The sequence below is a fragment of the Tachypleus tridentatus genome, chromosome 13 (genome assembly GCF_004210375.1).
Source record: "Tachypleus tridentatus isolate NWPU-2018 chromosome 13, ASM421037v1, whole genome shotgun sequence".
In the NCBI taxonomy this organism is placed as follows: Eukaryota; Metazoa; Arthropoda; class Merostomata; order Xiphosura; family Limulidae; genus Tachypleus; species Tachypleus tridentatus.
The window spans coordinates 207,185,576-207,211,695 of record NC_134837.1 but is presented as its reverse complement, the minus strand read 5'-3'; the positions used below and the strand labels follow the sequence as shown (position 1 = coordinate 207,211,695).

Sequence of the window (26,120 nt, the reverse complement as noted above, 5' to 3'; positions counted from 1 at the left end):
GATGATGTAAAAGGGCAAAGAGAAAGAAACAAATCCGTTGGAATAATTTTAAAAAGTTGCACTGGAAGTTTAGCGTGATGGACTTTGTTCTATTTAATACCATCATGGTCAACGAAATATAGATGAGTACATGAAGAGAATGGGTTCTTATTAGAGAATAATATATACTGAATATACGTTTGAGTTAGAGAATAAATGTATATCATATGCATATGTGGAGAAATCAGTGAATCAGGGGGTCTTTTAATACCTCTTAATAACTACCACGTATTCTGGGAGGGCCATACTCCTTAATTATCATGTTCAGGTCTCGCATGCAGTTATCCCCCTAGTAGGAAGTGTTATGTATTTAATGAATACTAAGAAATCAAATAAACGTTGCAAAATCAGCAGTTTTTAGTGAAAGGAAACTGGAGAACCATTAATACACAACAAGAAGAAAAACCGGAAAGACGAAAATGAAAGTTGCAGTTAGTAACACGTGGAAAAACGAAACCAAAAGAAGGAATGGAAAAAACGTGGAATTTGAGGTGTCAGAATTTTATGGTTAAAAAACGAGAAAGAAAATTTCTAAAAGGAAATCACGAATCCAGAAAGTTTTTACGTTCAAAAGCAACCAGACATTTTGAATATAGCTTTTGTCTTGATTTGTTTTCCTTGTAGATTTTATGAAAAACAAGGGTATAAGTATCCATCATAACCATGTTACTAGTGAAGAAAGATAAGTATCCATTACAACCATGTTACTAGTGAAGAAAGATAAGTATCCATTACAACCATGTTACTAGTGAAGAAAGATAAGTATCCATTACAACCATGTTACTAGTGAAGAAAGATAAGTATCCATTTCAACCATGTTACTAGTGAAGAAAGATAAGTATCCATTACAACCATGTTACTAGTGAAGAAAGATAAGTATCCATTACAACCATGTTACTAGTGAAGAAAGATAAGTATCCGTTACAATCATGTTACTAGTGAAGAAAGATAAGTATCCATTACAACCATGTTACTAGTGAAGAAAGATAAGTATCCATTATAACCATGTTACTAGTGAAGAAAGATAAGTATCCATTACAACCATGTTACTAGTGAAGAAAGATAAGTATCCATTACAACCATGTTACTAGTGAAGAAAGATAAGTATCCATTACAACCATGTTAGTCTAGTGAAGAAAGATAAGTATCCATTACAACCATGCTACTAGTGAAGAAAGATAAGTATCCATTACAACCATGTTACTAGTGAAGAAAGATAAGTATCCATTACAACCATGTTACTAGTGAAGAAAGATAAGTATCCATTATAACCATGTTACTAGTGAAGAAAGATAAGTATCCATTACAACCATGTTACTAGTGAAGAAAGATAAGTATCCATTACAACCATGTTACTAGTGAAGAAAGATAAGTATCCATTACAACCATGTTACTAGTGAAGAAAGATAAGTATCCATTACAACCATGTTACTAGTGAAGAAAGATAAGTATCCATTACAACCATGTTACTAGTGAAGAAAGATAAGTATCCATTACAACCATGTTACTAGTGAAGAAAGATAAGTATCCATTACAACCATGTTACTAGTGAAGAAAGATAAGTATCCATTACAACCATGTTACTAGTGAAGAAAGATAAGTATCCATTATAACCATGTTACTAGTGAAGAAAGATAAGTATCCATTACAACCATGCTACTAGTGAAGAAAGATAAGTATCCATTACAACCATGTTACTAGTGAAGAAAGATAAGTATCCATTACAACCATGTTACTAGTGAAGAAAGATAAGTATCCATTACAACCATGTTACTAGTGAAGAAAGATAAGTATCCATTACAACCATGTTACTAGTGAAGAAAGATAAGTATCCGTTACAACCATGTTACTAGTGAAGAAAGATAAGTATCCATTACAACCATGTTACTAGTGAAGAAAGATAAGTATCCATTACAACCATGTTACTAGTGAAGAAAGATAAGTATCCATTACAACCATGTTACTAGTGAAGAAAGATAAGTATCCATTACAACCATGTTACTAGTGAAGAAAGATAAGTATCCATTACAACCATGTTACTAGTGAAGAAAGATAAGTATCCATTTCAACCATGTTAGTCTAGTGAAGAAAGATAAGTATCCATTTCAACCATGTTAGTCTAGTGAAGAAAGATAAGTATCCATTACAACCATGTTACTAGTGAAGAAAGATAAGTATCCATTACAACCATGTTACTAGTGAAGAAAGATAAGTATCCATTTCAACCATGTTAGTCTAGTGAAGAAAGATAAGTATCCATTACAACCATGTTACTAGTGAAGAAAGATAAGTATCCATTACAACCATGTTACTAGTGAAGAAAGATAAGTATCCATTTCAACCATGTTAGTCTAGTGAAGAAAGATAAGTATCCATTACAACCATGTTACTAGTGAAGAAAGATAAGTATCCATTACAACCATGTTACTAGTGAAGAAAGATAAGTATCCATTACAACCATGTTACTAGTGAAGAAAGATAAGTATCCATTACAACCATGTTACTAGTGAAGAAAGATAAGTATCCATTACAACCATGTTACTAGTGAAGAAAGATAAGTATCCATTTCAACCATGTTAGTCTAGTGAAGAAAGATAAGTATCCATTACAACCATGTTACTAGTGAAGAAAGATAAGTATCCATTAGAACCATGTTACTAGTGAAGAAAGATAAGTATCCATTACAACCATGTTACTAGTGAAGAAAGATAAGTATCCATTACAACCATGTTACTAGTGAAGAAAGATAAGTATCCATTTCAACCATGTTAGTCTAGTGAAGAAAGATAAGTATCCATTACAACCATGTTACTAGTGAAGAAAGATAAGTATCCATTACAACCATGTTACTAGTGAAGAAAGATAAGTATCCATTACAACCATGTTACTAGTGAAGAAAGATAAGTATCCGTTACAATCATGTTACTAGTGAAGAAAGATAAGTATCCATTACAACCATGTTACTAGTGAAGAAAGATAAGTATCCATTACAACCATGTTACTAGTGAAGAAAGATAAGTATCCATTACAACCATGTTACTAGTGAAGAAAGATAAGTATCCATTTCAACCATGTTAGTCTAGTGAAGAAAGATAAGTATCCATTACAACCATGTTACTAGTGAAGAAAGATAAGTATCCATTACAACCATGTTACTAGTGAAGAAAGATAAGTATCCATTTCAACCATGTTAGTCTAGTGAAGAAAGATAAGTATCCATTACAACCATGTTACTAGTGAAGAAAGATAAGTATCCATTACAACCATGTTACTAGTGAAGAAAGATAAGTATCCATTTCAACCATGTTAGTCTAGTGAAGAAAGATAAGTATCCATTACAACCATGTTACTAGTGAAGAAAGATAAGTATCCATTACAACCATGTTACTAGTGAAGAAAGATAAGTATCCATTACAACCATGTTACTAGTGAAGAAAGATAAGTATCCATTACAACCATGTTACTAGTGAAGAAAGATAAGTATCCATTACAACCATGTTACTAGTGAAGAAAGATAAGTATCCATTTCAACCATGTTAGTCTAGTGAAGAAAGATAAGTATCCATTACAACCATGTTACTAGTGAAGAAAGAGATAAGTATCCATTACAACCATGTTACTAGTGAAGAAAGATAAGTATCCATTACAACCATGTTACTAGTGAAGAAAGATAAGTATCCGTTACAATCATGTTACTAGTGAAGAAAGATAAGTATCCATTACAACCATGTTACTAGTGAAGAAAGATAAGTATCCATTACAACCATGTTACTAGTGAAGAAAGATAAGTATCCATTACAACCATGTTACTAGTGAAGAAAGATAAGTATCCATTTCAACCATGTTAGTCTAGTGAAGAAAGATAAGTATCCATTACAACCATGTTACTAGTGAAGAAAGATAAGTATCCATTTCAACCATGTTAGTCTAGTGAAGAAAGATAAGTATCCATTACAACCATGTTACTAGTGAAGAAAGATAAGTATCCATTACAACCATGTTACTAGTGAAGAAAGATAAGTATCCGTTACAATCATGTTACTAGTGAAGAAAGATAAGTATCCATTACAACCATGTTACTAGTGAAGAAAGATAAGTATCCATTACAACCATGTTACTAGTGAAGAAAGATAAGTATCCATTACAACCATGTTAGTCTAGTGAAGAAAGATAAGTATCCGTTACAATCATCTTGGTCTGAGAGAAGGAACATCTATATAGGGAACACGTGAAGAGTAAGTCTATAAGAAAGATCAGATCTTGTCTGCTCTAATAAAACAAAGAAATCGTGAGGTTAGATCTTATCTTCTCTATTCAAACAAACAAACAAATAAATCGTGAGGTTAGATTTTGTCTTCTCTATTCAAACAAATAAACAAAGAAATCGTGAGGTTAGATTTTGTCTTCTCTATTCAAACAAATAAACAAAGAAATCGTGAGGTTAGATCTTGTCTTCTCTAATAAAACAAAACAATAGAATCGTAAGGTTAGATCTTATCTTCTCTATTCAAACAAACAAACAAATAAATCGTGAGGTTAGATCTTGTCTTCTCTATTCAAATAAACAAACAAAGAAATCGTGAGGTTAGATCTTGTCTTCTCTAATAAAACAAAACAATTGAATCGTGAGGTTAGATCTTGTCTTCTCTATTCAAATAAACAAACAAAGAAATCGTGAGGTTAGATCTTATCTTCTCTAATGAAACAAAGCAGCAAAAGAATCGTGAGGTTAGATCTTGTCTTCCATAACTAAACAAACAAACAAAAGAATCGTGGTAATAAATATAATTTTTATGGTTTTTTAATGGCCATGTAAAGATAAAGAACTGTGATGATTAGTTGTAGTTCGAGTATCTGTTCGTGGTACTGTACCGTCTATAATAACTGTAATGGTTTCAGGCAAACATTCCATTCTAACTTCTATTATTGAGTTCTAGACTACGTGTGAAGCCTAAAGCAACAAAAATATAGAGAGCGAGTTCTCATTCCAGAACGTTTCATAAAACTACACATCACTATCTACAGACATCAGTTACTAAAACTGAACTCTGAAACTAAAGGATGGTGGTTAAAGGCATCAGCTGCCAACTCTTGGGCTACTCTTGATTTATCAAATAATGAGATTTGACTGTGGAGCATGTTTTCATGGCAGCAGGTAGGAAACCAGGAATCCACAGATTCACTGCCCAAATACGCTTATTACTAGATCACGCTTGGTCCAGAGAGCGAAAGTAATAGTCCTAATAATCTTACTTAATAGTTCTACACTACCACTGATGTATAACATGGCTCAGTATTTGTGTAATATTTTCTAACGTAGCCCATTATATACGTAATATTGTGTGCACCATTTGTAACTATCATCTATATGAGATTGACAGATACTAATTGGTTTGGTTTGGTTTGTTTTTTAATTTCGCGCAAAGTTATACGAGGGCTATCTGCGCTAGCCGACTCTAATTTAGCAGTGTAAGACTAGAGGGAAGTCAACTCTTGAGCTACTCTTTTACCAACGAACAGTGGGATTGATCGTCACATTATAACGCCCCCACGGCTTAAAGGCCGAGCATGTTTGGTGTGACGGGTATTCGAACCCGCGACCCTCGGATTACGATTCGAGTGCCTCAACCACCTGGCCATGCCGGGCCTCAAAAACGAAGAATAGAGTTGTCAAAAATAAACAAATAAAACCAATGTTTTAACGTCGCAACTGATCATTAAGTAAAAGAAAGGGTCGTGTAAATACGAAACAAAAAACGGGCCAATGAGAGTGGAAGTTAACGTCTAACCGAACAATGTAATCTCGTGTCGTCTATTGGTGCGAACGTTTTAAAAGACGCGTCACAACATTTGAAGAGACATTATTTAAATACATAATAAAAATACTACTGTCTGCAGTAACTACGATGTCTCTTAAAAAGAAAACAACATTTGTAAGTTCTTTTCTAAAGTCTCGAAAACATTTTCTGTTGTGTTTTTTATTTGCTTTGTTTTAAAATATGCTTCGTAATTAGTAGAAGCTATTTATTTTCTCTTTGTCGAAAGAACAGTTCTTTCACTGTGAAGACTTGTTTTTTCGGCTAATAGTTTTGTTAATTGTTAAGCCTTAATGGCACGCGTTTACTGGGCGATCGTTTGTTTGTTGAACGTTGCGCAGAAATAGCTACTTGAGCCTTATCCGCGCATGCCGTTCTTGATTTAGAAGTGATACTAGAGACAAGGAAAGCAGTGAGCATCACCCACCGCCAACTTGGTGCTAGTCTAGTTCGAAAGTTGGATTCGACTACCAGTTTTATAACGTACTCACGGCCTCAAAGTGGGGAGCGCGACATTTTTTTCGTTTCTTCGTTTTTGTTAGTGGAAACAGGTCATGAATTTCTGATTGAGAGAGACAACTATTTTATTACTTCCATGGTTGTTTAACATTTTGTGCACCTACGTTTCTAGTAGTGCAGTTAAAAAGCTTTTTTGTGTGTGTGTTTTTTAAACATGTATAGCTAGTTACATATGATTAGGTATTAGAGGAAGATAAGGAAGAATGCAGGTTTATCAACAGCTTGCACGTCTGTGTGGACCAAAGTTTGCAAATAATTAGCCGTTCAAATGACTTTAAGGTAACACTTCATCGCGTCACGAATGAGTCTCACGTGATCTTGCGCGAGTGAAACTAGTTTGTTATGTCTGGAGTTCAAGTTCCGTAAACCACGACAAGATTTCATAACGTTTCATCAAAAAAGTTTGCTGTTGTTTGTTTGGTTTTTTTTCTGTTCAATAGCAAGACGATCCCTTATTTCCCAGTACTCGATGAAAGACGAAATTGTTTCACAAAGTTTTGAGACCTTTGGCTCGAAGAATTTTCAACTCGTCTGCAGGAAATCAAACAGTAGAAATGCTACAGGTTAAAGGATTGTTAGAAATATAATATTAAAAAAGAAAGAGAAAACAGATTGGCTCAAGCGATTTTAGCTAAACGCGTTCGAATAACTATCTTCCTATTCACCCTCAACTTTGTATTTTTCAGTGTAAGTCCGACGTAAAAGGTAGGGGACCTAACCTAACAGCAACTGATACAGGGAAGGTGTTATTAATATATCTTAAATTATATGTTTATTTACATGTTTCGGAAATAAGAAAAATAGTAGATTTTAAAGATTAGCTTCGAACAACGCAGGAATCAGAGAGCATAAAGCATATAACAGCTTTTTTTCTCTATATTTGTTTATAATTCCGTGACGAGAAACCGCGCGTTAATTATAAGTTAGATACACAGAATACCTGATGTTATCTTTACACGAATATCTAACTTCACGTAACAGATTTCACTCAGAGTTGTTAAGATCTTGCTTCCCAGGTTTGTCTAATATCTTCTAGATTAGTATAATTATCCACAACTAATTAATTAGTATAGTATTATATACATAGGTCTCATTTCTGTCTGTTAACAAAACGTTTTACAACTACACCTAATGTTTTATATGGGTTTGCTGTATGATGTTAAGTGGAGTAGATTGGAAAATTACAACTAACATTTCGTCTGAAAGTTTCTATGGTAATAAATGGCCTATATTGTAAAATTACAACTAACATTTCGTCTGAACGTTTCTATGGTAATAAATGGCCTATATTAGAAAATTACAACTATAATTTCGTCTGAACGTTTCTATGGTAATAAATGGCCTATATTGGAAAATTAAACTAACATTTCATTTGAACGTGCCAGATGAGGACATATAAACAAGTCAACATGTAGCAGCAAAGCGACGAAAAATGAAACTTATAACTAATTCAACATGTAACAGTAAAACATGGCGAATTGGAAGAAAAAACATGGTCAACATTAAGTCATGGCATTTGGAAAATATAACTAACACATAGTGTTGATTAAGATATCACTTAATCAATGTGTGACAGACTAAAAGATATAACTAACTCGATGTGTAACATTAAAGACTAGTAGATATAAATAACACAATGTGTAACATTAAAGACTAGTAGATATAAATAACACAATGTGTAACATTAAAGACTAGAAGATATAAATAACACGATGTGTAACATTACAGACTAGAAGATATAACTAACATGATGTGTAACATTAAAGACTAGTAGATATAAATAACACGATGTGTAACTTACAGACGAAAAGATATAACTAACACAATGTGTAATATTAAAGACTAAAAGATATAACTAACTCGATGTGTAACATTAAAAACTAGAAAATATAAATAACTCAATGTGTAACATTAAAAACTAGTAGATATAAGTAACACAATGTGTAACATTAAAGACTAGTAGATATAAATAACACGATGTGTAACATTACAGACGAAAAGATATAACTAACACAATGTGTAATATTAAAGACTAAAAGATATAACTAACTCGATGTGTAACATTAAAAACTAGAAAATATAAATAACTCAATGTGTAACATTAAAGACTAGTAGATATAAGTAACACAATGTGTAATATTAAAGACTAGTAGATATAACTAACACTATGTGTAATATTAAAGACTAGAAGATATAACTAACACAATGTGTAATATTAAAGACTAGAATATATAAATAACACGATGTGTAACATTACAGACTAGAAGATATAACTAACACAATGTGTAATATTAAAGACTAGAAGATATAACTAACACAATGTGTAATATTAAAGACTAGAAGATATAACTAACACAATGTGTAATATTAAAGACTAGAAGATATAACTAACACAATGTGTAACATTAAAGACTAGAAGATATAGCTAACACAATGTGTAATATTAAAGACTAGAAGATATAACTAACACAATGTGTAATATTAAAGACTAGTAGATATAACTAGCACAATGTGTAACATTACAGACTAGTAGATATAACTAGCACAATGTGTAACATTACAGACTAGTAGATATAACTAACACAATGTGTAATATTAAAGACTAGAAGATATAACTAACACAATGTGTAACATTAAAGACTAGAAGATATAGCTAACACAATGTGTAATATTAAAGACTAGAAGATATAACTAACACAATGTGTAATATTAAAGACTAGTAGATATAACTAGCACAATGTGTAACATTACAGACTAGTAGATATAACTAGCACAATGTGTAACATTACAGACTAGTAGATATAACAATGTCAGCATCTTTCATTGCTGTTTCACTAACGTGTGTTTCTTGTCCTTATCACCATGTTTTAACATCAATTCACTGATATAATAAATATACCACATAATGTGTTATAAACCTTTCTTACACACAACACGTTATTTTCATGTAAAGGCACCTGAAAAATCAGTAAAGGTTTCAGATTTTGTTCTATAATTTCATAAAATCGCTTACTTAAGATTCTTGTTATAACACTGTTATATAGTTATGACGAGTTTCATAAGATGTTTACATTAACTATCGTTTCTGTAGAAACAGTTATACCTGGCTTATTTGTATCTGTAACAAGATAACAAAACCAGTTACAAACCGACATCAGTGTCGTGGAAACTAGAGAAAGAAAACAGTTTTCTTTATTTACAGATATTCACGTCCATGATCTGACTTCTGTATAACTTATCTTTCTAGATGACGAGAAACCCACTTGAAATAAAAAGAACCTTTGTTAACCTGGTGATAACCTAGGAAGGTCGAAACGTTGTTCTCTGCTTATCCATAAAAGTATTAATACCCATACCAGCCCTTCTGAGATACGGAATTGTTTCTTCTCATGCATCCAACATGCAGCGGATTATCAAAAAGTCAGATCTTTACTGATGGATTTGTAATCCGTCAGAGCTTTATTAAAATGTGATGATAAATACTTTTAGAAGTACCGTAAGATGATATTAAGATATCAAGATACAAAGATATTATGATGTTAAGATGCTAAGATATTATAAAGCAAGAGATAAATATATTCTTACCGACCTTTCCAACTAGTTCTTGCATGCAGTCTGCTAACCAGGGTGTTTATCTAGAGCACGTGTTGAGAAGGTGGTTCTCATTTATCCGCTTGAGGTCTGTTACAATCTTTTCTCACATAAAATCCTGAGAAGCTGTAAACAATCACGTTTCGGACATCAACGTCACGAGCTCGTAGCTCGCGATAACCTCACCTAGATGCTGTTAGTTACGCAAGTGGCAACGTTCTGATAGCCGCCAAAACCTGCCTGCCTTCTTTATATTCAGAGCAGCAAGAGAGTAGAGCTCGTAACCACGCGGGAAGATGTCTTCCTGGATTCGATGGTCGTTTTTTAATGGACGAAAGAGACTGAAGAATTGCTTTATAATCTTATAGTATTTTTTATTCGTATTTTCTCCCTTTCCCTAACAACATATCGTAGGTTTTCAAAATCACAGCTGTATTATCCACTGTATAATAGGACCATATACTATATTTTTATCACAATTCCCAAGATGACAGTAGCAAAAATTTCACATAGTTTTTCCAAAGTACTTACCAATCTTTAGGTTAGTGAATAACTCAGAACTTATGCTATAAATGGTTGAAACATATGTTGGAAAATTTCACGACTAAGCATGTTCCAGGAAAAACCAATCCGAATTTACAGAAATTTGAAACGTGAATCGCAACACTGGAAAACATAAAATCATAAAAACTCGATGAGCAAAATCGAATAGAAGCGAAAACGTTAGTGTCTGTGATGCAACAATATTTTATAAAGAATAATACTGCACTTGTATGTCAGTTTTGTTGTTATTAATTGTTATCAAAAGTATATTTCTAATCACAAAGTTATCAAGCGTGACTTAATTGTTTTATGGATTTCAATAGCTTGTCCTCAAGACGAGGCTATTGTCTCGAAAGCGAGGCTTGTATTTGGTAAACGAGGCTTATATCTCGAAAGCGAGGCTCGTATCTACAAAACGAGCTTTTATTTGTAAGGTGTTTTAATTAGAGTATTCTTGGATATCGGAATAACATAATAACCTGTTTCTGTTTTAAATATAATAATTTAGACTCCTAATACTTGGGGTTGTTACACTGTAGTATTGTTCTTAAGTATAGATAATGTTTTTAATTTATCATAACTTTGTTGGACAAAGTGGTCAATAGTCTTCCAAAAACTTCTATATTTTTAAGATATTCCATGTCATTTATTTGGATGTTCGAGGCGAAATGAGCCATAAACAATAACTATGTATGTCCATGAATTGTTACAGGTTAAGAAAACAAGTTGGCTCACAGAAAGCCAAAGTGAGCAAATAACGTGACGTTTAGGACAAGAAAGAACGCAGTTAGTCAAAAGCACCCTGTATCAATCCTCTCGTCAAATAGACTTGACTCTCACTCTTATGGTGTACCCACGACTACAAGGCACGTAGAGAATTTTTGAGGTACTAGGAAGGGAACCATGATTCATAAGATTCACAGAACGCTAACTATAGGCCACGCCCAGTATATGATTTTGACTTAATAAATAGTAACATGAAACAAATTCTCCAGTGATCTCAGAATTATTGCATCTTTCTATTTTATGAGAATTAGTAAATGGATTTCGTCCTGGTCATGCTTATCTTTTACGTTTCTTAGTGGTCAGATCTAAGGTGTCCATCTCTCCATTGAATCGGTGGTAAGTTTATGAAGATGCAATGCTAAAATTCGAAGTTTCTTCAAAGGTGGTGAACAGAACTCAGATAAAATAGTGTGTAAGTTTGCACTAATACCTAAAAACAAATAATAAACATCTGACTCGTTTATAAAACCGTTTTATTAGGTCACAGCTGGTCAGTTATCAATTGTGATGTTTATAAAACCGTTTCATAATATCATAACTGGTCATTTTTCAAACGTCATGCTTATGACGTGATTTCTTAAAATCACAACTGGTCAATTTTCAACTATTATGTTTACGACGTGATTTCATTTGGTAAACCATTTGGTTTTTTTCTACCTCATTCGACACACAGGCTAATTTACAAGGTCAGAGGTTTCGGCATGGCAATCTTTAATTTACATCTGCTGGGTGTTAGCCAGCGAGACAATCAGTGAACAGCGACCAACGCCCACGCGCGACTACTTATTGATACGCTATAATAACTTCCAAGCAACTGAAAGCGTGGAATGCATTGAGTGACATATCACGACTCGATCCTCAGACTTATACTCAGCCTGCTACACTAACCACTAATTCAGGCCTAATTTTAGGATATAGAGAATAATGTATAAATATTTATATAAAACAGAATAATACAGTTTGATTGTCAGTATAAAAACTATATCTCCTAGTGTCGATAACTTTTGTATCCGATAACAGACATAAACAATTTTGAGTAACAAACTATGCATAAAAAATGGCGCTGTATGTAAATTGAAGTAAAAATTCGACACGTAAGCACAACATAATTAGCTCATTAAAACACAGAAACGTGGGTATAACATCGTGTTTTGATTGTAGTTAAGCGTGATGATACACAGTGGGCTCGCCGTGCTGTGTCCACCACGAATTTTAGCGTTTATAAGATTTACCGCTGTACCATTAGAGGGCGTGCAGCATGGTCTCAAAAGACATTTAATTAATCTTTATTACAAAAGATAGAAAAGAAAGTTAAATTAACCTCTGGGAATTTATAACAATGAAGCTGAATTCGTAACACGGGACTAGATGGAGAAACACACTGTTTGTAATTGTGTGAGTAACAATACTATGTTTCTAGACAGGATGACGAAACGGTTGAAACTGCATCTATTTAACGTGTTGTGACCTCACATTTTCTTAAATAATATTCGTTATATTTTTCAGGTCAAAAGGTAAGACGTCAAAGCGATCAACGTAATAAAATGTCCCTCACTTTTACTCAAATTAAGCTATTTCAAAGTTACCGTATATGGTAAAAATGTTTGTTCTTCGTTTATATTGAAACTACTATATCTCACAAATCAAATGGCAAAAATTCAAAGTCATCAAATATGGTAATATATTTACCCTTCATTTATACTAAAACTAAGGTATTTCTCAGTTCTAAAGTTGAAACTTCAAATCAACAAACACAGTGAAATGTTTGTCCTTCATTTATATCTGTACTAAGGTACTTCAGGAGCCCAAAAGTGAAAAGTTGAGCTACACAGCTACTAATGTTTGATAGACAAAGTATATTTTGTTGTTAGGCTTAGTACGTAAACTGACTTTTACATTTCATTAAACTATGATATTAAACACAGCTACTAATGTTTGATAGACGAAGTATATTTTGTTATTAGGCTTAGTACGTAAACTGACTTTTACATTTCATTAAACTATGATATTAAACACAGCTACTAATGTTTGATAGACGAAGTATATTTTGTTGTTAGGCTTAGTACGTAAACTAACTTTTACATTTCATTAAACTATGATATTAAACACAGCTACTAATGTTGATAGACAAAGTATATTTTGTTGTTAGGCTTAGTACGTAAACTGACTTTTACATTTCATTAAACTATGATATTAAACACAGCTACTAATGTTTGATAGACGAAGTATATTTTGTTGTTAGGCTTAGTACGTAAACTGACTTTTACATTTCATTAAACTATGATATTAAACACAGCTACTAATGTTTGATAGACAAAGTATATTTTGTTGTTAGGCTTAGTACGTAAACTGACTTTTACATTTCATTAAACTATGATATTAAACACAGCTACTAATGTTTGATAGACGAAGTATATTTTGTTATTAGGCTTAGTACGTAAACTGACTTTTACATTTCATTAAACTATGATATTAAACACAGCTACTAATGTTTGATAGACGAAGTATATTTTGTTATTAGGCTTAGTACGTAAACTGACTTTTACATTTCATTAAACTGTGATATTAAAACAGGTACTGATGTATGATAGACGAAGTATATTTTGTTATTAGGCTTAGTACGTAAACTGACTTTTACATTTCATTAAACTGTGATATTAAAACAGGTACTGATGTATGATAGACGAAGTATATTTTGTTATTAGGCTTAGTGCGTAAACTGATTTTTACATTTCATTAAACTATGATATTAAAACATGTACTGATGTATGATAGACGAAATATATTGTGTTATTAGGCTTAGTGCGTACATTAATTTTCTCATTTCATTTACACCTTATAAATTTAGAAATAAAATATTCTACCTAAAATTGGACTCACGTTCACCTTAGAGTTATAAATTTACTTTAAACAGTTGAGTCACTATCAACTGAATACAAAATGAGTTACATAATTACAGACGAAGAAATAAACCTTGGAAATGTTTACAACATCTTGATGGAACTTTTTAGTGTCTGGGACTTAACTATCTTTTGTTACAAATCTCACCTGGACTTAACCATCTTTTGTTACAAATCTCATCTGGACTTAACTATATTTTATTACAAATTTTAACTGGACTTAACCATCTTTTGTTACAAATCTCACCTGGACTTAACCATCTTTTGTTACAAATCTCATCTGGACTTAAATATATTTTATTACAAATCTCGTCTGGATTAAACCATCTTTCGTTACAAAATCTCAACGTAGGATTAACCATCTTTTGCTACAAATCTCACCTGGACGTAATCATCTCTTCCTGCAAATCTCAACTGGACTTAACCATCTTTTGTTACAAATTTCACCTGGATTTAATCGTTTTTTGCTAAAAGAGTAGTTGGGCTAGAAAAGGATTCTGAATGTGGTCACGTGATGTAAAAGACGGGAACCTTTACGCACCACGTGCATTGAAAGTAATCAAAACGCTAAGAAACACGTGCTTTCCTCGTACGTCTCTGATCCGTTTGAACTTAGTGAGACCCGCGTGCGTATGTTTCATTTTTGCACACGTGTTGTTTTATCCGATTTCACATTTCTAGTAAATCTTTACAGTATTAGGCAGTTGGCTTCACGTGACGAATACTTTTCAACCCAGGGAAACTTTAACACCTAACGACTTAAGTTCGTGAAACGAAAAAACTTAAAGGTTAGTGCAAAGACAAGAAATAAGCAGTACACCGTGTAACTTTATAATCTCCAGGGTTTTGTCTTGAAAACAAACAAACAAACCCTAAATGTCGGTTAGAAAGAGTTACTGATGACCATAATAATTTATAATTTAAAATGAAATTTCACAAAATAACTTAAAAATATAAATTTTTAACAGCAATTTCTGACGTATGTTTACGACTTATGAAGACCACCATACGTTGTCTGCACTCTTACAGTTTTAAACTACGAATATTGTTATTTATCGTATTTTCGATTTACTTGAATAATTCCAGTCGCCCCCTAGTGGTACGTTCAAGGCTGGCATGCTAAAATTCAAGACTCTATTCTGTAGTGGACAAAATACTCATAATCCTTTGTGTAACTTCTTAAATAAACGAACGAAGGAATACCAAGTTTCTTTAAGAAAACAAACAGTCCACTTTTTTGAACTTACTGCCGCTGGTTGAATTTTAACAGCAGATATATAGATATTTCTATTCGACTAAAGAAAGCCATCTACTGAGAAAAATGTGATTCAAATTAGCTATTTTAATATCGACATTCTCTTCAGTGAAGTTTATTTGCTCAGGGAAACATATTAACTTCCAAATCTTATCTTTAATCTTATCTCTTCCAGATTTCAACGTTTTCTTAACACAACCAAAATATTAATTTTCTTACGACTGTTTCTCTTCTCTATGTACGCCTGGGCGTAATTTAACCAGAAAAACACGGATCTCTACCGTAGAAATAATAGTTGTATAATCATATTAAAACCTCTGTAGACCACGTGGTCTATGGCTTGAATATTAATGAATAGTTCAAAATTACTTACCCATAATGAGTTAAGCCTATGGATCAAAACTCAAGCGTGGACTAGAAATAAAGCTAGTTCTTGATAGCAAACGCTGTAGTATCTTAAATCAACACACAAACTAGAGAGTGAAACTGGAAACTATGTTAATTAAAACTCAGCCAATCATCAGTTGGATATCATCGATATAACAGGAATGAAAAACGATCCTGTTTTAAGACAAATCGAACAACTCTCGACTGTAACTCACAATAAAAATATTTCAGGTTTTCGCCTCTCTTCAGGATCTGGATACCAGGTTTTCCTTTTAATCGGAAAATTATCGTCAAAAGTACAAAACTGGATAACAAGATAAGAAAACCTTACTTTGAAACGATGAAAGTTGTCTTCAGGGGACTGAAGTGTAGAACTATACAACAAATCAGCGTTTGGCTCCAAACTTGAACAAATACGAAACATGAACATTAATGACTCATTCAACCATTTCAACCACTGAACATCTCTCATACACTTATTGTAATGACTCATCCATTCATTTCAATCATTGACTGTCTCTCATACACTTATTGTAATAACTCATTCAACCATTTCAACCACTGAACATCTCCCATACACTTATTGTAATAACTCATTCAACCATTTCAACCACTGAACATTTCTCATACACTTATTGTAATGACTCATCCATTCATTTCAATCATTGACTGTCTCTCATACACTTATTGTAATAACTCATTCAACCATTTCAACCACTGAACATCTCTCATACACTTATTGTAATGACTCATCCATTCATTTCAATCATTGACTGTCTCTCATACACTTATTGTAATAACTCATTCAACCATTTCAACCACTGAACATCTCTCATACACTTATTGTAATGACTCATCCATTCATTTCAATCATTGACTGTCTCTCATACACTTATTGTAATAACTCATTCAACCATTTCAACCACTGAACATCTCTCATACACTTATTGTAATAACTCATTCAACCATTTCAACCACTGAACATCTCTCATACACTTATTGTAATGACTCATTCAACCATTTCAACCACTGAACATCTCTCATACACTTATTGTAATGACTCATCCATTTATTTCAATCATTGACTGTCTCTCATACACTTATTGTAATAACTCATTCAACCATTTCAACCACTGAACATCTCTCATACACTTATTGTAATGACTCATCCATTCATTTCAATCATTGACTGTCTCTCATACACTTATTGTAATAACTCATTCAACCATTTCAACCACTGAACATCTCTCATACACTTATTGTAATAACTCATTCAACCATTTCAACCACTGAACATCTCTCATACACTTATTGTAATGACTCATCCATTCATTTCAATCATTGACTGTCTCTCATACACTTATTGTAATAACTCATTCAACCATTTCAACCACTGAACATCTCTCATACACTTATTGTAATGACTCATTCAACCATTTCAACCACTGAACATCTCTCATACACTTATTGTAATGACTCATCCATTTATTTCAATCATTGACTGTCTCTCATACACTTATTGTAATAACTCATTCAACCATTTCAACCACTGAAAATCTCTCATACACTTATTGTAATAACTCATTCAACCATTTCAACCACTGAACATCTCTCATACACTTATTGTAATGACTCATCCATTCATTTCAATCATTGACTGTCTCTCACTTATTGTAATAACTCATTCAACCATTTCAACCACTGAACATCTCTCATACACTTATTGTAATAACTCATTCAACCATTTCAACCACTGAACATCTCTCATACACTTATTGTAATGACTCATCCATTCATTTCAATCATTGACTGTCTCTCATACACTTATTGTAATAACTCATTCAACCATTTCAACCACTGAACATCTCTCATACACTTATTGTAATGACTCATCCATTCATTTCAATCATTGACTGTCTCTCATACACTTATTGTAATAACTCATTCAACCATTTCAACCACTGAACATCTCTCATACACTTATTGTAATAACTCATTCAACCATTTCAACCACTGAACATCTCTCATACACTTATTGTAATGACTCATCCATTCATTTCAATCATTGACTGTCTCTCATACACTTATTGTAATAACTCATTCAACCATTTCAACCACTGAACATCTCTCATACACTTATTGTAATGACTCATCCATTCATTTCAATCATTGACTGTCTCTCATACACTTATTGTAATAACTCATTCAACCATTTCAACCACTGAACATCTCTCATACACTTATTGTAATAACTCATTCAACCATTTCAACCACTGAACATCTCTCATACACTTATTGTAATGACTCATCCATTCATTTCAATCATTGACTGTCTCTCATACACTTATTGTAATAACTCATTCAACCATTTCAACCACTGAACATCTCTCATACACTTATTGTAATAACTCATTCAACCATTTCAACCACTGAACATCTCTCATACACTTATTGTAATGACTCATCCATTCATTTCAATCATTGACTGTCTCTCATACACTTATTGTAATAACTCATTCAACCATTTCAACCACTGAACATCTCTCATACACTTATTGTAATAACTCATTCAACCATTTCAACCACTGAACATCTCTCATGCACTTATTGTAATGACTCATTCATTCATTTCAACCTTTGAACATTTCTCATGCAGTTATTGTAATGACTCATTCATCCATTTCAACCATTGAACGTCTCTCATACATTTATTGTAATGACTCATTCATCCATTTCAACCAATGAGCGTCTCTCATACATTTATTGTAATGACTCATCCATTCATTTCAATCATTGAACGTCTCTCCTACATTTATTGTAATGACTCATTCATCCATTTCAACCAATGAACGTCTCTCATACACTTAAAGGATCGTTGGTATTTTACTTCCAGTATAGATATTATTGTTAATGGATTAATAGTTTTGACAGATCGCCGAAATATTCATGTAACCCCTTAACCCTTAACCCATAACATTTAGGTAAAAGTAAAAGGTTATCCTCTCGAGTTTCAGATAAGACACGTTACAGATACGTTTAATATTTACTCTCCAAGAACACATCTATTAGTGTGAAAGTGAGATAGCCCCAAAGACTCTGTGGTTGTCATGGATCCAAACACTCCTACCCATAAGCCTAATAGGAGGCTAAAAAGCCATTGACAGATATAGCTTGGACACTGGTGGTCAGAAACACAGGATGGCTTGACTTTAGGAAGTCAATCACTGAAGGACATGTAATAACGAACATAAGTATAGACATGAACTCTGATGGCTATGGACACATATAAAATGCCCATAACCGAGACAGGAGCGGCTAATCTGTCCACATAAAACCGATCAAACTTTCCGAAATCGGTTTGTCGACGCACCTCGTAAAGAACGTCCGACGTTTATGTTTACTTATTTTCTTTATATTTTTTCCACAGTTGCAGATATACTGGTTAGCAGTTGGTATTCTTAAAAGGCTTAATGACATAGAATAACAAGGACTGAAAGAAATGTGGACGTCATTTCAACGTCACATTTCTAGACAGTGGTTGGTAATGCTACAATGGATCAATCGTTGTAACATTAAAAACCTACAAAACCGCTTGTGTTAACGAACTATTGTCTAAACAAAGGTGATATTTCGACCACTTCTAGTTTCTCTCTTGTTGTCCTTCATTGATCGGGGAGAAGAAGTCCGTATAAAAATGCTAGAATATCTTCTTATTACGATGAAAAAGAGCTTTTAATCGGAAGATGAGCGTGCAGCCACTGCATCTTCAACTGGAAGATACAGAGAAAGGAAAAGAAGATGAAAGAGATGTCCAAAAGTCAATAGAAGAACTGAAACATTCTTGTTAAATAGTGCACTTTATGTATAGCCTCCTGTGTTACTAGTCCGGAATGGACTTTCTGAACTATCTTTTTATAAAGTTGACACTTACTACCACAGTTTCCACAGAAGCCCTAATTCAGAAAAAGGAAAAAAAAAGCAATTTATAATTTTAGAACTAAGTAGAAGACCCCCACAGAAATTAACACTTACTTTTTTTAGTCGACACTCTGCACGTTATTTGGTCGCACGTGCTTATAAACATCCCTCGTGTGCCACACGTTCTGCGTAGTAGTTCGAACACTGATCGAACGAACGAGACCCGAGGTGATTTTATTCGCTCTTACTGTTGATAGAGTCCGTCTAGTGGCGAGGCGTGGTGAACTTTCGTTCACAATTTTATTTCTTTGCTAGACATTAAATTTAATGATATAACACTGTACAATAGAAGTTATGAATAGCACTCCTGGACTTATCTTGATGTATAAAGTAAGATAGAAGAAAATGTTTTGTTTTGTTTTTTTGTTAACATTGAAATAACCCATTCTAGGTAGTGCCTTGGGTGTCGACTAGTCAAAGAACTAAGCCCATATCATTTAATTTGTTGGATTACTGGGTGGAGATTATCACTAGGGGGCGGTAACGGCGTGCTAGAGATACTGGGCTCGATCCTGGATCATGCAAAAAGATGGATTACTAGATAACTTTTTCTTCATTACGACGTCGATATGTTATCATTAACGTAATACTGACAATAACGGGATTTGGATGACGTCAGCATAATTCCTTTAGTGATTAACTAGGCTTAGCACGCTCTGCAATAGCGTCCAGACCTTTGTTGTTGTTGATGGTTAAGTTGTTTCATAATCTTTCTTGGTTTTGTTATTTTGATCTTAGACATTCGGTAAATCATTTCATATTTTGATCAAATAAGTCTGGCAAATTCAAATATAGATTTACTTCAATTTCTTTCTGCATAAATAAAGTAAATACGAAAAAAATCAAATACCTTTTCTGGCTCACTACTCCAGACCCGGATATATATGTGTGTGTAAATTTGCTCAGTGTAAGACTTAGTTTATGTCTTTAAAGCACGGAAACCTTATCTATATTGTCTCTAATAACAGAGAACGGAAAAGGATAGTTGTATCACGATTACAAAGTGCTTTCTAACACGTTTCCCTTATAAAGGGGTTTCTTTCTTAAACATCGGTGTTGATCTATTTCAGGATCACGTGAAAGTCACGAGACAGCATCGTATCAATAACTTGTACCCTCACAGCTGTTGCAAATTCTCACCATTGTTATCAGAAGACAGGGTGTGATGTCCAATATTGAAACAGTACCAGGTCTGATGTACAACAGTGAAACAGTGCCGGATCTGATGTCCAACATTGAAACAATACTGGGTCTGATGTTCAACATTGAAACAGTACCGGGTCTGATGTCCAGCATTAAAACAGTACCACGTCTGATGTCCAACACTGAAACAACACCTGGTCTGATGTCCAACATTGAAACAGTACCGGGTCTGATGTCCAACATTGAAACAGTACCGGGTCTGATATCCAACATTAAAACAGTACCAAGTCTAATGTCCACTATTGAAAGAACAAGGTTAACACAGTATCATGGACCATGTGTGAATGCAGTTCGAAATCAAATGAAATCTGTGTGAATATGGATTGACTCTATCATCTTCTTATGATCAGTTTTTGATATTTGAAATAAATAAAATTTTTACTTTATTTACTTTAAGAAGTTTTAAATTAACTGTTCTTCTGTTACAGTTTAAAATACTGGTTTTACATTTAGCTCGTTCCTTATATCTTTAGTTAATTAAACTTTTGTAAATATATTATTACGCAGCGGTAGTCTATCTACATTTTGAGTATCCAACATGGTATGATATTACTGTGATAATATATATCTGATAACATTTTATAAACTGTACTAAAACTCTTAAACGTATTAGAGGGTGATATTCTATTGTAGAATTGAATAGAACCAAGCAAAATAATTGTTTTTTATTTCATTCTCAGAGAAATGATGTTTTAAATAAAAAACCCTTACTGCTCGTATCTTGAAACTTATTTCATTAATATAACGTGTTATTGTAATTTAATCTATAGCCTATGTTTCTCCAAGATACATAATGCTTTCTGATTTATGTAGAACTGAATTAATGGTTCTCTTTGAATTAGTTGGTTAGATTCTTTTACTTAAAAAACATGTACATACTGTTTGTTTTTACGTTTAAACATAACCAAATATTAATAAGCCAGAACTTTATAACCATTTGTTTTAATTCGTTGTTTTCTATTTCAGATTTATCGTTTAAACCAATTTAAAACAATACCTTTATTCCAGTTTTATCAAATGTTTTGAATAAAACTTTTGGTGTATCTAGAAAATAACAACATCGTATTTCGTCGTCAGTGAAATCAACCGATTTAATGTTCAGTATTCATATTTTTATCATGTCTGTAGTGAAGAAACCAGTCCCCCGCTGGTACAGCGGTAAGTCTACGAAATTACAACGCTAAAATCAGGGGTTTGATTCCCTTTGGTGGACTCACTAGATAACCCCATTTGACTTTGCTATAAGAAAATACAAAAATTTTTTTGAAGATCTCAGTAAATTCTTGATGAAACTTTAACTTTTATTATTGGTTGTTTAATATCATTAATAATAAATCAATAATTATTCAACTCGCCTTTATCTTCCCCTTTATATTCCGGTATAAAGACAGCATGTTTTTAAAATCTTTAGACAACTTATTTGATTTCATTTATTACCTAAGTGCGTTATTAGTGTTCGATATTATTTGTAATAATCTCAGCTGTAATTTTATCGTTTGCAATGAACAAAACATGGAATTTATAAAATACGACATCGGACTTTGTACTATGTGCTAGATTGTGGTTTTAGAGAGAAGAACACAGCTGTGTGTTTAAAATATTAAAATATTTCTCTAAGTGAACCTGGTGGCAGAAAGAAGAAGGTGCAAACCCAAAACTAGCACCTTCTTTTTTGTCCAAGACAGCTGAGAACGAAATTAGAAACGTTTTCGTAAAGAAAATTGGACATAGATCGCAGATTAAACCGTTCATAAGAAAAAACTCTATTGTAGGGTGAAAACTCTTCGGTTATTAGCTAGGTTTATTAAGTTCAGAAGTCTCTCACACTGTTTTCTCTACTTATTTCTTTATAAGCCGATCACTGGTTTTATTTATCTCGATTTCAGCGTAAAGAAGTAATTGTTATTTGTAATCTTCCTGACTGTTAACAGATTCTGTTAAAGCACCTCTAGCAGAGAAAAATACTTTCTGAATGGTCTGTTATCGTGTTCATTATCCAAGTGTTCTGAGTACGGATATGGTAGTAATCTAGTTTCAAGTGGTACTATACTCTTCTTACATTAAATAAAGATACTACAGTAATCTATTTCTAACTAGTACTATATTCTTCTTACATTAACTAAAGATACTATAGTAATCTATTTATAACTAATACTATATTCTTCTTACATTAAATTAACAAAATATAGTACTGTAATTTGTTTCTAATTGGTACTATCTTCTCCTTACATTATACTTTAATCTGTTTCTAACTAGTACTATATTCTCCTTACATTAACTAGAGATACTACAGTAATCTATTCCTTGGTGGTACTATACTCTTCAAAACAAGAAACGCAAAAGGGATATTTTTGTTATTTTAAAGAGAAATATATGTAATAACGTTACAAGATCAGAGTATGTGATGTTACACGTGTTAAGACACTGATTGTCAGACCAAAATGACAATAAAAGTTGTGCACTTTGAAAACGGAGGAAAACATCGGATTTTTCGCCAAAACGCATTCGTGTCATATAAATTTGTTTGAGAGAAGTGCATGTTCTGCACGTGCAAAATCCCTATAAAAGTGACGGGTTTTCGGTTTCCATAGCTTAGTGTTAAGCCACCGACACGCAATACAGTTACGCCAAGACTGACAGAAGCACAACGCAACAACACCATTGGTGGCTTGGAAGCAGGCGAATTTCGATCAGATGTTGCCAGAGCTGTGAATGTCCACCCAAGCACCATCACAAGGCTATGGAATCGTCACCAACAACATGGATCAACACGTGACCGCCCACGATCTGGCAGACCTGGTGTGACCACGCCCGTACAAGATCGCTACATCCTGTTACGTCACCTTCGGGATAGGATCACCACTGCAACGTCTACTGCCTCAATCATACCAGGGCTGCGTATGATTTCCGATCAAACCTTATGCAACCGTCTACGAGATGCAGGAATCCGACCTCGACGTCCAGTCAGAGGCGTCATCCTCACCCAGCAACATCGTCAAGCACAGCTGCAGTGGACTCGGGCACATCGGGTATGGCCTCATCGACGATGGAGGCATGTTTGGTTCAGCGATGAATCACGTTTTATGCTTCGTAGGCAGGATGGAAGGACCCGTGTTTACCGTCGCCGAGGTGAACGTTTTGCAGCAAACTGTGTGCAGGAAGTTGACAGATTTAGTGGTGGCAGCGTCATGATGTGGGCTGCCATCGCCTACAATGCCAGAACAGACCTTTTGCACATTCGAGGGAATCTTACGGCTCAACGATACGTCGACGAGATTCTTAGGCCCCATGTGCAACCCATCATGGTGAACGTCAACGACGTTTTTCAACATGATAACGCCCGTCCTCACACAGCCTGACTCACCACTGTCTTCTTGAGACACCACAACATCAACGTTCTTCCCTGGCCCTCCAGATCACCAGATTTAAACCCCATCGAACATCTTTGGGACGAGTTGGACCGACGTCTGCGACGGCGACAACCTCAACCGCAGACTCTACCTCAGCTTGCAGCAGCTTTGCAGGCTGAGTGGACAGACATTCCACAGGATGTGATTCGTCATCTCATCGCTTCCATGGGCAGGAGATGCCAAACAGTTATTGATGCTCACGAGGGGCATACTCGTTATTGACGTTGAGTGACGTTAAACTTCACCTAGTGAGCGTGGACTTCGCCTTTGCAGACTTTGGATGTTCAGCAGTGAATGTGCAAAGTTTCACACATGTCATACAGAACTACCCGGAATAAACTTGTTAACAATTTGTCTCAAATTTTGCCTTTTGCGTTTCTTTTTTTGAAGAGTTTATATTCTCATTACATTAACTAGAGATACTACAGTAATCTATTTCTTGGTGGTACTATATTCTCATTACATTAACTAGAGATACTACAGTAATCTATTTCTTGGTGGTACTATATTCTCATTACATTAACTAGAGATACTACAGTAATCTATTTCTTGGTGGTACTATATTCTTATTACATTAACTAGAGATACTACAGTAATCTATTTCTTGGTGGTACTATATTCTCATTACATTAACTAGAGATACTACAGTAATCTATTTCTTGGTGGTACTATATTCTTATTACATTAACTAGAGATACTACAGTAATCTATTTCTTGGTGGTACTATATTCTCATTACATTAACTAGAGATACTACAGTAATCTATTTCTTGGTGGTACTATATTCTCATTACACTAACAGAGATGCCAACTATTTCAAATGACTGAGCGAAATGATTGTAGACAGATCCCGTACAGATATCGTACAACCACTGGATACAGTTTTGAGTCATCCATGTCTGTGGATCCATCTGTGGCTAAACTGTAAACACTGTTAGTAAGTACGCTTGAAATTATTTTGTCATCTTCACAACCCAACATTTATACAATGGCTGTAGTTTTGGTTCTAGCACAGCCATATTTTTTCGCTATATCAGAGTCTGGGAACATTTTTCTGAATAGATGTCCTGCATGATCGGCTACAGCTAGAGGTAAATTATGAGCAATGACGAATTGCGTGAACATCCTTCTGCATTTATAGTTTCATATTCTGAATTCTTACTCATAAATGTCATTATCTGCATCGTTTTTGTCTTCACCTCAGCCTTTTGTTGGTGAGATGCTGATTTGTATGTCTGGAACAATCGTTTATCCCGCCATGCGCCACAGAAAAATCGATGTGACAAACCGTACAAAACGCATGACTGTCACTGACTTTTGATGAAATGACCGGATATTTTGCACTATACTCTTTCCTAAATTTTTGATTCACAGTTTTAGTCCTTTTAGATTTGCCAGAAACAAGAAAATCTGGTGAACGATGACTCATTTTTTTCCAACTTGTGAACGATCGCATTGTTGTTTCTTTGCCGCTTATCAAACGAGAAATACCCATCTACGCGAGCGCTGATTGGCTGACAAGCACTGATGACGTAACTATGGATTCCCCCACATAACTAGTATGGAGAAGCACCACACACGAACTATTTGTAGACGTCGGATATACAAATATTTTTTATTATTTCAAGCACAAACATGATTATCACAAGTAGCCATTTGGACTATGTCTTTTATTTGTATCTCACTAGAAATTT

General features: G+C 33.9%; 1 protein-coding gene across 1 annotated transcript in view; it reads right to left on the bottom strand.

Moving 5' to 3' along the window:
- The window catches only part of LOC143239426 (uncharacterized), a 50,478-nt gene extending 30,516 nt beyond the window's left edge, over positions 1–19,962 (bottom strand). Inside the window, exon 1 of the mRNA XM_076480459.1 lies at positions 19,869–19,962. The gene's annotated coding sequence lies outside the window, so the exon portion shown is untranslated. The remainder of the gene's footprint in view (positions 1–19,868) is intronic.
- Positions 19,963–26,120: the final 6,158 nt, after the last annotated feature.